Below are 10,420 nucleotides of genomic sequence, written 5' to 3'. Positions count from 1 at the left end.
ATTCGGGATTTATGTTTTTAAATGCTAATATAATGCATGTTTTTTATATTTAACTTAAATTGGCTTCCATTATTTATTACTCATCACCTATTTTCATGTATAATACTTTTCACTTCTTGAAGAGTGTCATCATTTTGTGTTTCTTCAATTAATTCATTCTCTGTAACATTTCCTGGAACTGCTGATCTGACTATGAAGCATATGTATTCATCTGCTTCTAATTGTTGCTCAATCTCTGCTTTAGATGGATGTCTAGATAGGAAATCCACTAGATTGTACTCTTTTCCTGTTTTATGGGTGATTCTAAAATCATAATCCGTCAGCCTCATTCCCCATCTTTCAATTCTTGGTGGCATCTTTGTTTTTGGGTTTCCTAAAATAGAAATCAGAGCTTGATGGTTGGTTTGCCATATAAAGTCATGACAATATTTGCATTCCCAAACAACAGCCAAACTTTCTTTCTCATGTTGAGAGAATCTTTTTTTTTTTTTTATCAAGACATTCCATCTTTATATAACATTTACAACATTGTCAAAGTAAATTCTACTGCTTTCTTTCTAATTTTCTTACATTGTAAAGGTCAGTAAGTGTATGGTGCATTCTGCCCAATTTGTTTTCTAGTAAATTCAACAAATCACTGCAATTTAAGGGACTTGCTCCTTAAAAGTTCTAAAAGCCCATCAAGACTTGATCCTGTGTCCTTCAGAACGCTAAGTTGTGCATCAACCACATCCTGAACTTTTCTTGCTTAGGATTACCAGCTACCACTGTCCAGCAGACTGAAAGCCTTCCAAGCTGTAACTATATAAGGCTCAGACCATAAGTTTCTGCAACAGATTTGTACATGCCAGTGAATCCAGGACAAGAAAACATGATCTTAATTTGGTTTTGTGATGGAGATACAAGCCAAGGATCGTCTGCTACAATCTCAAGCCCTTTCTATTGAGAGAGTATTGCAGTTCTTGTTTGGCAATTTCTATTCAGAGAATAATGGTACAGCTCCCATTCATTTGATCATGAGTGGTTGAAATGGTCTTCCTGAAGGTTAGGGATTCCCTTTATTTGTGATCTGGAGCTCACTGTTGCGGTGCAAGACTTCATACTGAGAGGCCATTCAATTCTGTGACAAGATCGAAAAAAAAAAAAACCAAGACAACACCATAACTTAGGATTTTGTGGTTTATTTTAACAACTGGATTTCTTTACACGTCCGGATTACTTCAACTCCTTTACTGCCAAACCGGGAGGCAGGGCCTGCTTCAGCTTCTCTGCCTTTTCCTTGTCTGTGATGACCAATGTGTACAAGTACTTGCTGCAGCGCACCTTGAACTTGACATTGTCCTTGTTCTTCTTGATCTTCACAGATTTAGCGTCTTTTCTCCTGGCTGTCAGCAGGAAGTCTTTGATCTCTTCGATTTTGCGAGGCATGGCTGGGAGTTAGTGCTGACCGGGAACTGCCAGCGATCCAGAAAGGAAAAGCGTTGAGAGAATCTTTGTTCTACTTCAGATAGGCTTTTGCTAGCATGAGAGATCACATACCTAGGAGTTTCCCTCCCAGGTTTATGTGGCACCACTATTGCGCCCAGCCATACAGGACTGGCATCTACTACGAGCTCTGTACATATTTGTGGATCAAAATATTTTAAGTTTGCTGCGTTTGATATTTCCGACTTCATTTCTTTAAGTGCTTGTTCGCATTCATTACTCCAATGACATTTTTATCCTTTCCTTGTTAATTCTCTAAGTAGTGAGCTTACAGTTGCAAACTTTTTCACATATTGAGCACAATAACTAGCCATTCCAAGAAATGATCGTACTTCTGTAATATCTTTTGGCCTTTGTAAATCATTCAGAGCTGTTGTCAGTCAGTCAGTCAAAGATCTTTATTTCGATTAATTAAAATCATAAAAGAAGAAACAATACATACATCCACCAATTAATAAAATAGTTAAAAAAATAAATAAGCATTTGTTAGTTACTGTTCATACATACAATATTTCCAATACAAAGATCAGACATTGAATGTATCATAAGGTGATTGCTTAAAATGCCCTTTATCCAATACCGAAAAAAATTCAAAGGTACAATATTTACTATTTAAAGGATAATTTAAAGTGCATCATTGGGTTTCTTGAATTAAAACCATAAGCCCCCTGTTGGTCCTACTAAACAGTTACGTATAAATAAGTCTTTTATTATTTACCCGGGCTGCAGCCACCAGAAAGCTTGCTACGCTGAAAATAACATGCACACTACTCAGCATTTGCAAATGTAAAAGAGCAGGCCTCACTTGTACAAATCCGGCTTCTCGTAATATAGGGTTTAAGAATTTTTTGTGCGCCTCTGAAAAATGCACACAGAACATTACGAGATGAAGTGTGTCTTGTGTAGAGAACCTATCACAGGAGCATGGTTCGGCATCTTCCGGTTTCCCCCAATTGGGAAATATACCCAAAGTAAGATGAATTAGATTGAACCGAAATCTAACCAACAAAAAGCAGTGAAACGGCTTAGTAACAATCTTTAGATACGGTTCAATAGATGGGGAAGTTAGTAAACCATAATTGCTTCTCACACCTGGTTTTCTTAGCTCCTGCTCCTCCCTTCCGCCTCCAACAAGTTCCGAAAGTTATATTTAATTCAACCTAAATCCTCTCTCTTTATGCCCTCCGGAGATGTATATATTTCCGGTCGTACTAGTCTGGCGCACGCCGCTCTAACGTTCGTCAGCCATGGGATCCTATCTGCCTTTTCGAGGGCTACACAATCTTTTAGGATCAGGGGATTAAGGGTAATCTCCTCATTTAGCCCCGTTTTCGCCCAGCAAATCAATGGGGCCATTTTTAGGTGGTCTGAGATATATCCCAAGCCTAATTCAGTATGTAGGGAAAATGTCGGGGTCGACTGGGGTACTGACAAAAGAGTTCTAAGAAACCTGTTTTCTACCACTTGTATTTTACTCAGAGGTGCGTAACCCCATATGGCTGCCCCATAAGAGGCAATCGCTAAACACATGGATTTGTATATCTTGAGCATAGCCTCCACGGGCCTTGCTCCCAACCTCTTAGAGAAGCTAAAAAGGGCTATTGTGAATCTTCCAACGACATTGGGATGCGCCACTGTGGCGGGTGCATCCTAATTGCCCCCACGGGACCTCGCCCTTATGGCGGGCAGTCCCTTTTATCATGAGGATAGCGAGCAGGCAAAGTCCGCCCGCCATCCTAATGATGCCCTTAGTGTCAACCCAGATTTTTGAAGTTGTTGACACACTCCATTTAGTACCTGATCATGTTCCTCCTGTGTTTTTCCGAGACTATCGTCACAGTAGTTCATACTGTTTTGCACCGACCAGTGACATTCTTTATGATCTCTTGAAAGATCTCAGCGGCCGAGCATATCCCAAAATGTAATTGTTTCTATCTAAATAATCCCAAGTGCGTGGAAAAAGTTGTGATATACCATGATTGGTTATCAATTTCCAATTGATGATATCCTTTGTATAAATTATGTTTTTGAGAAATCTGCAGCCCCATTTATAGTACTAATCATATGATTTAAATGAGAGCCAGGATATCGTTTTCTTTTAATTGCTGTATTAGGTATTCTCATATCCACACAGATCCTGATGTCATCAGTGTCCTTTTTTGGAACGATTACAATGGGTGATAGCCAAGGAGTTGGCCCTGTTACTTCTTCAGTTATATCTTGTTCAAGTAATGATTTGGGGAAGCAGCGTTTACATCACATGCTGTACAACGCATGCGATTACAATGCGGATGTTACAACAACTGTGTTGTTACAATGCTAACTATTACAACGCAACTCGTTTCTATGACTTGCTGTAGGGGGCGCTCGAAAACTGAGGAATAGTAGAATTTACAAATCAGCAGAGGAACAAGACAGGGATGCCCCCCTATTATACGCGCTAGTAGCTGAACCCTTGGCCTGTGCGATTAGGGAATATCATGCAGCCGAGGGCATCAATTTCCCAACGTACAAGATAGGCATCTCTACGTACGCGGATGACACCCTGCTATACGTTCGCGACCCGGAGACGAATCTCCAGTCAGTCCTTAGAGAGGTGGTGAGGTTTGGAGCTCTATCGGGGCTGAAAGTCAATTGGACCAAATCGGTAGCGTTCCCGTTAACCCCAGTCACCAAACCTTTTGTGATGGAATACCCGCTGCAGTGGTACTCTGACCCGGTTCGATACTTGGGGATACAGTTACATACGGATCTTGAAACTCTGATTCGGGAGAATTATGGGACCGCTTTTTCCAGGCTTGTAGATGACATTGAGAGGTGGTGCAAACTCCCCCTGTCACTGATGGGCAGGATCGCCATCATGAAAATGGTAGTTTTTTTTTTTCACAACAAATTTTTTTATTTATTGGCAGGATCGGGCAAGTAATATGCGTGGCTCCCCACAGTCAGGAGAACACCACCAAACATCATGATAGCATGACAGCACAGGACCAAGTGACCAACCAGTCAGTCATGAAAGATAGATAAACATTAACAGCACGATGCCTTCCCCCATCCTCAAAAACCCCAACTACCCACTCCTCCCAACCCCACCCCTGTGTCCCACCCCACCCCTCGCACGCGTGTAACAACTGCTGCACGTTTCAACATGAGATAGGATTCGTGGCAAAATGCAAGGACTCGCCAATAACAGACTTCTAGGGATCTTCCTCCAGTTCCGCTGGAGGGTCAAGTGTCAGCCCCCTATACTCAGCCCACCTCTTCCAGATCTTGAAATGTTTGCGGGGGCAACCGCGCGCCTCAAATACCGGCCGTTCCAGGCCCATGCAAAAGTCCAATCCGGCCCTCCACGCACACAGGGGGGGAGCCCTCACATCCTTCCACGCTCGGGCCAGGTCCCTCTTGGCCACCACTAGACCCAGGAGCAGGAGATGCCGTTTGTATATGTTTCCACCAACCCCCTCCAAGACGTGTAGGAGGCCTAGGCGATGGGTACGAGGAAGAGTCCAACACAACACTTCCGACAAACAGCCCCACACACCCCTCCAGAACCCCACCAGCCTCGGGCACGACCACATCGTATGAAGCAAATCGCCCACTGCATTCCCGCAGCGCAAACATTCAGGGGACTCAATCAAGCCAGCCTTCCACAGTCGTTCACGGGTGAAGTAGGCCCTATGGAGAATCTTGAACTGGATTAGCCTAAGCCGCATGGCAATGGCCGCACCTTTAGGGGACTCCAGAGCCTCCCTCCAGTCATCCTCGTCAAGGGGGCCAACGTCAGCTTCCCAAGCCGTCTTCAACGAAAGAAGGGTGGAGGAGCAATGAGTGACCAAAGTCTGATAGATGCGAGAGACTTTCTTATCACCCAAATCACCCATAAAGACCTTTGCCTCAATGGGACTAAACTCTGGAAGGGAAGCTAAGGTGACAATGCTGGGCATCAGCGCATGGCGAAGTTGCAAATATCGGAAAAATTGGGACTGGGGCATATCAAACTCAGCGCTAAGTGCCTGAAAGGACTTGAGAGTCGTACCGGACATCACATTACCCAGTCGCGAAATCCCGATCGCATCCCATCCGTCGAATCCTGTCAGGGCCGAAAGCTCGGGCAAGAGGCCATTATGCCAAAGCGGCGTCTCAGTGGTCAGGCGACCCCACCAGCCCATGCGGCGCAAGGCCTGCCTCCACACCGCAAAAACAAGGCACGTCACCCTCGGCAGATCCCGCCGCACGCGGGCCGAGTAGAGAACCGTGTGGAGCGTGTTGTCACCCATCAAGGAGCGCTCCAGGGCATAGGCCGGATCCGCTCTGTCACCATACCACCAGTCGTTCAGGATAAGCAGATGAGCGGCTTGGTAATAGGATAAGAGATCCGAGGTGGCTAGGCCCCCGCAATAGGTGGACAAGAAGCATGTACGGAGAGCCACTCTGGCCGTCCCCCCCGCCCATAGAAAACGGCCTAAAACCGAGTTGACTTGTCGGAACCACCGGGGTGCAATTGGATAGGGATGATTCTGCAACTGGTAGAGGAGACGCGGGAGGGCCACCATCTTAAAAATAGCGGACCTGCCAAATATAGAGAGTGGCATTCGAGACCAAGTCTTGACATCCGACTGCACCCGATCCCAAACCGGCACTACATTGCGCTCCCACGCAACGTCCGCCGAGTTCGACAGGAACACTCCCAATTATTTCAGGCCACGTGTAGCCACCTGAAGCCCCAGCGTCCAGGGATCTGTCACATCACCGCCATCCAGCACCCAAAGGGTGGATTTACGCAGATTCAAATAGAGACCGGAGGCCTCCCCAAAGACTTGCATGATTTCCAGGACGCGCGGTCCCGATCGCCGCAGGTCGGTAAGAAAGAAAAGGACATCGTCCGCGTAAAGCGCAATTCTATCAGTTAAACTGTCGCTCCACACGAACCCCCGCATTTGCGCATCTATACGGACCCAGGCAGCCAGCGGCTCCATAAGGAGAGCAAACAAATAGGGGGAGAGTGGGCATCCCTGCCTGGTCCCTCGACCAATTGGAAACGTCTCCGATACCGCCCCCGCAACCCGCACCGAGGCCGTATTGTCGGTGTACAATAGTTTAATATAGGACAGGAAGACCGGGCCGAGATTGAGCCGGGGCAAGAGTGCAAACAGGTACATCCAACTGACAGAGTCAAAGGCCCTATTAATGTCAGCCAGCAATAAGGCCGCCTGCTCCCCTGTGGCTCCCATTGCATCAATCGCCGCCTGCGCGCGTCTGATGTTGTGCCACGTCGCCCTATGAGGCATGAACCCGGCCTGATCCGGATGCACAAGATCTGTTATATGTGGGGACAAGCGATTCGCTAGAGCCTTAGCCAGCACTTTAGCCTCAATATTGAGCAACGAAATGGGGCGGTAGGAGTCGTGCCTCTCCGGGGGTCTACCCGGCTTCTGAAAGACCACTATTTCGGCGTGCCTCCAGTCCCGGGGCAGTGTGCCCTGCTCACGTGCAGTCTCAAGCGCACGGTGATAATGGGGCCCCAGCTGTACATGAAACTTTTTGAAGAACTCACTCGGGTAACCACTTGGGCCAGGGGCTTTCCCAGTATTAAGCTGTCCCAGGGCATCGCCCAGTTCCTCAGCTGAAAGGGGCACATCCAGGGCAGTCCTGGTTTCGTCAGACACTGCCTTGGGGGGCAGGTCCTCAATAAATTTAACCACCTCATCAGCGGACAGGCGGTCGCATGGGGCGTATTGGGCAGCATAGTAAGCGGCAAAACTCGCCGCCAGTTCAATTGGATCGGTAATGACCTCACCGTCGGCAGACGTGAGCCCCGGCAGCACAAGCGGCTGAAGATGGCGTTGGCAGAGTCTATGAAGCATCGTGCACGACTTGTCCCCCCACTGGTATATTCTACTACGTGTGGCCAGCCACGCCTGTCTAGCCTCATCAAGCAGGACAGACGCATAGGACTGTTGAGCCTGGAGAAGCAATCGCAACCCGGCGTCGTCTCCCCCCGCGCGGTTCTGCCCTGCCAACGTTTCCACCCTTGTAGCCGCGTCTATGATCAGTTCCCGCCGTTTCCGACGCGCCGCGGCGCACCACGCAATGTCCACTCCACGGATAGTGGGCTTCATGGCCTCCCACACCACCCCAGCATCCACGTCCCCCACAAGGTTCTCCCGCCAGTAGAAGTCCAGCGCCTCCCGTAAATGCGTCACGTAGGCCGGCTGCTGCAGATGCCATGAGGACATCCGCCATCGAAACGGTTGGCGCGTTCGGCAGAGTTCCACCCTAACCGAGACCGGGGAGTGATCGGACAGACCCCTAGGCAGAATATCAGCACTTTTCACTCTACACAAGCAGCCCCTGGGCACAAACACACAGTCCAACCTCGAGTAGGAGCCATGCACAGCAGAGACATAGGTATATTCACGAGCTGCAGGATGCATATGCCTCCAGGTATCCGACCAACCCAGTCCCTCAGCCATAGCATGCAATCTATTGCGAGCAGAGGGAGGGGCAACGTCCAGCACATCCCGGCGCCGCCAGCGGTCCACACTCGCATCCATCACATCGTTCCAATCACCACCAACCATCGCCAAGGAATCAGGGATGTCCTCCCACACAGTGAAGAGTCGCTCAGCCAGGGCCCACTGCAGGGGGGGGGGGCATAGACACTCCCAAAGACCACAGTTTCAGCACCCACCATGCCCTTGACAAAGATAAACCGACCCTGCGGGTCAACCCACTGTTCCTCATGGACGTATGCCACCCTGCGATGAATCAAAATGGCCACACCCCTAGATCCCCGGGAAAAACCAGCATGGAACACCTGGTGGTAGCCAAACCTCTGCAGGCCCAACACTTTCGAACCCATCATGTGCGTTTCCTGGAGCAATAATATGTCAGCACTCTCACGCTTCCCCCAACGCAACACAGCACCACGCTTGATCTTGTCAAGCAACCCCCTGACATTCCACGTGACCACCCGCAATGACTCCCCGGGGAGTCTATGAGTCCCATCAGCCATAATCCAGCGGGACTAGATCAACAGGGCGTCCTCGCCATTGCCACCCATCACACACAGCAAAGAACAATACAGCAAAACACACGTGCAGTCCCACCCTCCCGTCCCAGAACCCCAACAAAACCCAACGAGCAACCCTCGTCTCACCCCAAACCTCAGGGCCAACCAACAATAGAACGTCAGCATAGTCCAGATCAAAGTACAGTCCCAACTTAGTGGCCTTGTCTCCAGCCACCCACACCCCACCGCCCCCCACCCTATACCTCAAGGAACCATGAAGTACCTGTCGCGGCATGGGTGACCCAGGGTCCAGAACAGAGAGCCCCGAGCCATCCATACCAATGGATCCCAACTCCCCCAGAACAGTAATCACACCCCTCCCCCCCCAAACCTCCTACAGTCGTAGGAGAACAACAGCCCCTAACATGCAACCCCCGAGCCCCCACTCCCAGTACCCCCTCATGATCAACGAACAGTTGCAAAGCCAGGCGGTAAAATGGGACCCCGCGGAGCATGTCCACTCAGCCGGGAATCATGGTAGACCAATACGGGCCTATGTCCCCACTGGCTGTCAGCGGCCTCTTCCAGAGTGATCAGAGTCAGTAGGCGCAGCAGAAGGAGATCCACCTCGGGAAGCGGTCCGTTTCCGCGATCGTGACTTCCTATCCCTTCGGGGCCTGGCAGCCTGGTCCCCCCGATCTTGCGACGGCTCCCGTGAACGTCCCGGGTTCAATCCAGGCTGATCGTGCGGTCTGATTCTCACCGTCTCATCCGTCCATTTGAACACGGCCTCCGGGGTGTCGAAGAAATGAGTACGAGATTGAAAGATCACCCGTAGGCGAGCCGGATAGAGTAAGGAGTACTGGATCTTTAGGCCCCGGAGTTTCGCCTTAGCGGCTAGAAAGGAGTGCCGCTGTTGTTGCACGAGCCTAGTATAGTCCGGGAAGATCATAATTTTTTGATTTTCAAACAGAAGAGAGTCTTTGGCCCTCGCTTCCCGCAGAATGGTGTCCTTGTCATGAAAGTTCAAGAGTTTGGCGATCACAGGTCTGGGCCTCTCACCCTCCGGCGGCTTCTGCGTCAGAGCCCTGTGGGCGCGTTCGATCACGAAACAGCGGGACAGGGCCTCCGGGGGGAGCCAACTCTCCAGCCACTGAGTCAGGAACCGTTCCATATTGCCCTTCTCGCACCCCTCCGGAAAACCCACGAAGCGTAGGTTGTTTCTGCGCGCCCGCCCTTCGGCATCCTCGACCCTAAGCGCCAGACCACGTTGAATGTTTTCCATCGCCGCCACTTTCCGCTTCAGGGTCCCAACATCGTCCTCCACGACAGAGATCCTCGATTCGGTCTCAGTAATTCTAGCCACGGCGTTGCGCAGATCTTGGCGCAGCAGGGTGACGTCCGCTCCAACAGCCCCAATCTTGGCATCGAGCATGTCCCTGGACTGGGTGATCGCCGCCATGAGCGCCGCGTTGTCGGGGCCCGAACCCTGGCCACCGGATGCCCCCTGACTCCCACTCGGGCCAGTAAATTTGTCAATTGGGCCCTGTTTGGCGGGCCCTCCCCCCCCTCGGGTCATGGTGAAACTCTCCTCAGGTGATCGGAGCCCCAGGGCAGGCACCTGTCCTCACAGCCGGGCTGTCCGCGCCGCAATTCACCACCAAGTGTGGCACCCAATCTCAGGCCAGCAGACCGCCACAGTCCGTCCGCGGGGGGGGGGGGCACACGCAAAGCTCCCAGGGCTAGGCCACCGTCCAGCAGGGGAGCAGGCTCCAGCGGGCCGACTGTACACCCCGTCGTCTCAGCCGAGGGATCGCCAGCCACCCCGAAGTCAGGCACCACCTCCAGGCAAATCCGGGGCACCCCAGGGGTCCGGGAGGCCACACTCACCCCCAGTCGCAGGATAAGGCCACCCCCGGTACC

The 10,420-nt window shown here is 50.5% G+C and overlaps 1 pseudogene; it reads right to left on the bottom strand.

Moving 5' to 3' along the window:
* Positions 1–1,165: 1,165 nt before the first annotated feature.
* On the bottom strand, positions 1,166–1,473 carry LOC144753695 (large ribosomal subunit protein eL38 pseudogene; annotated as a pseudogene).
* Between the last annotated feature and the right edge of the window lie 8,947 nt (positions 1,474–10,420).

Source organism: Lissotriton helveticus, chromosome 5_1 (genome assembly GCF_964261635.1).
Source record: "Lissotriton helveticus chromosome 5_1, aLisHel1.1, whole genome shotgun sequence".
In the NCBI taxonomy this organism is placed as follows: Eukaryota; Metazoa; Chordata; class Amphibia; order Caudata; family Salamandridae; genus Lissotriton; species Lissotriton helveticus.
The sequence above is the reverse complement of the archived record's forward strand: the minus strand, read 5'-3'. Positions and strand labels throughout refer to the sequence as shown.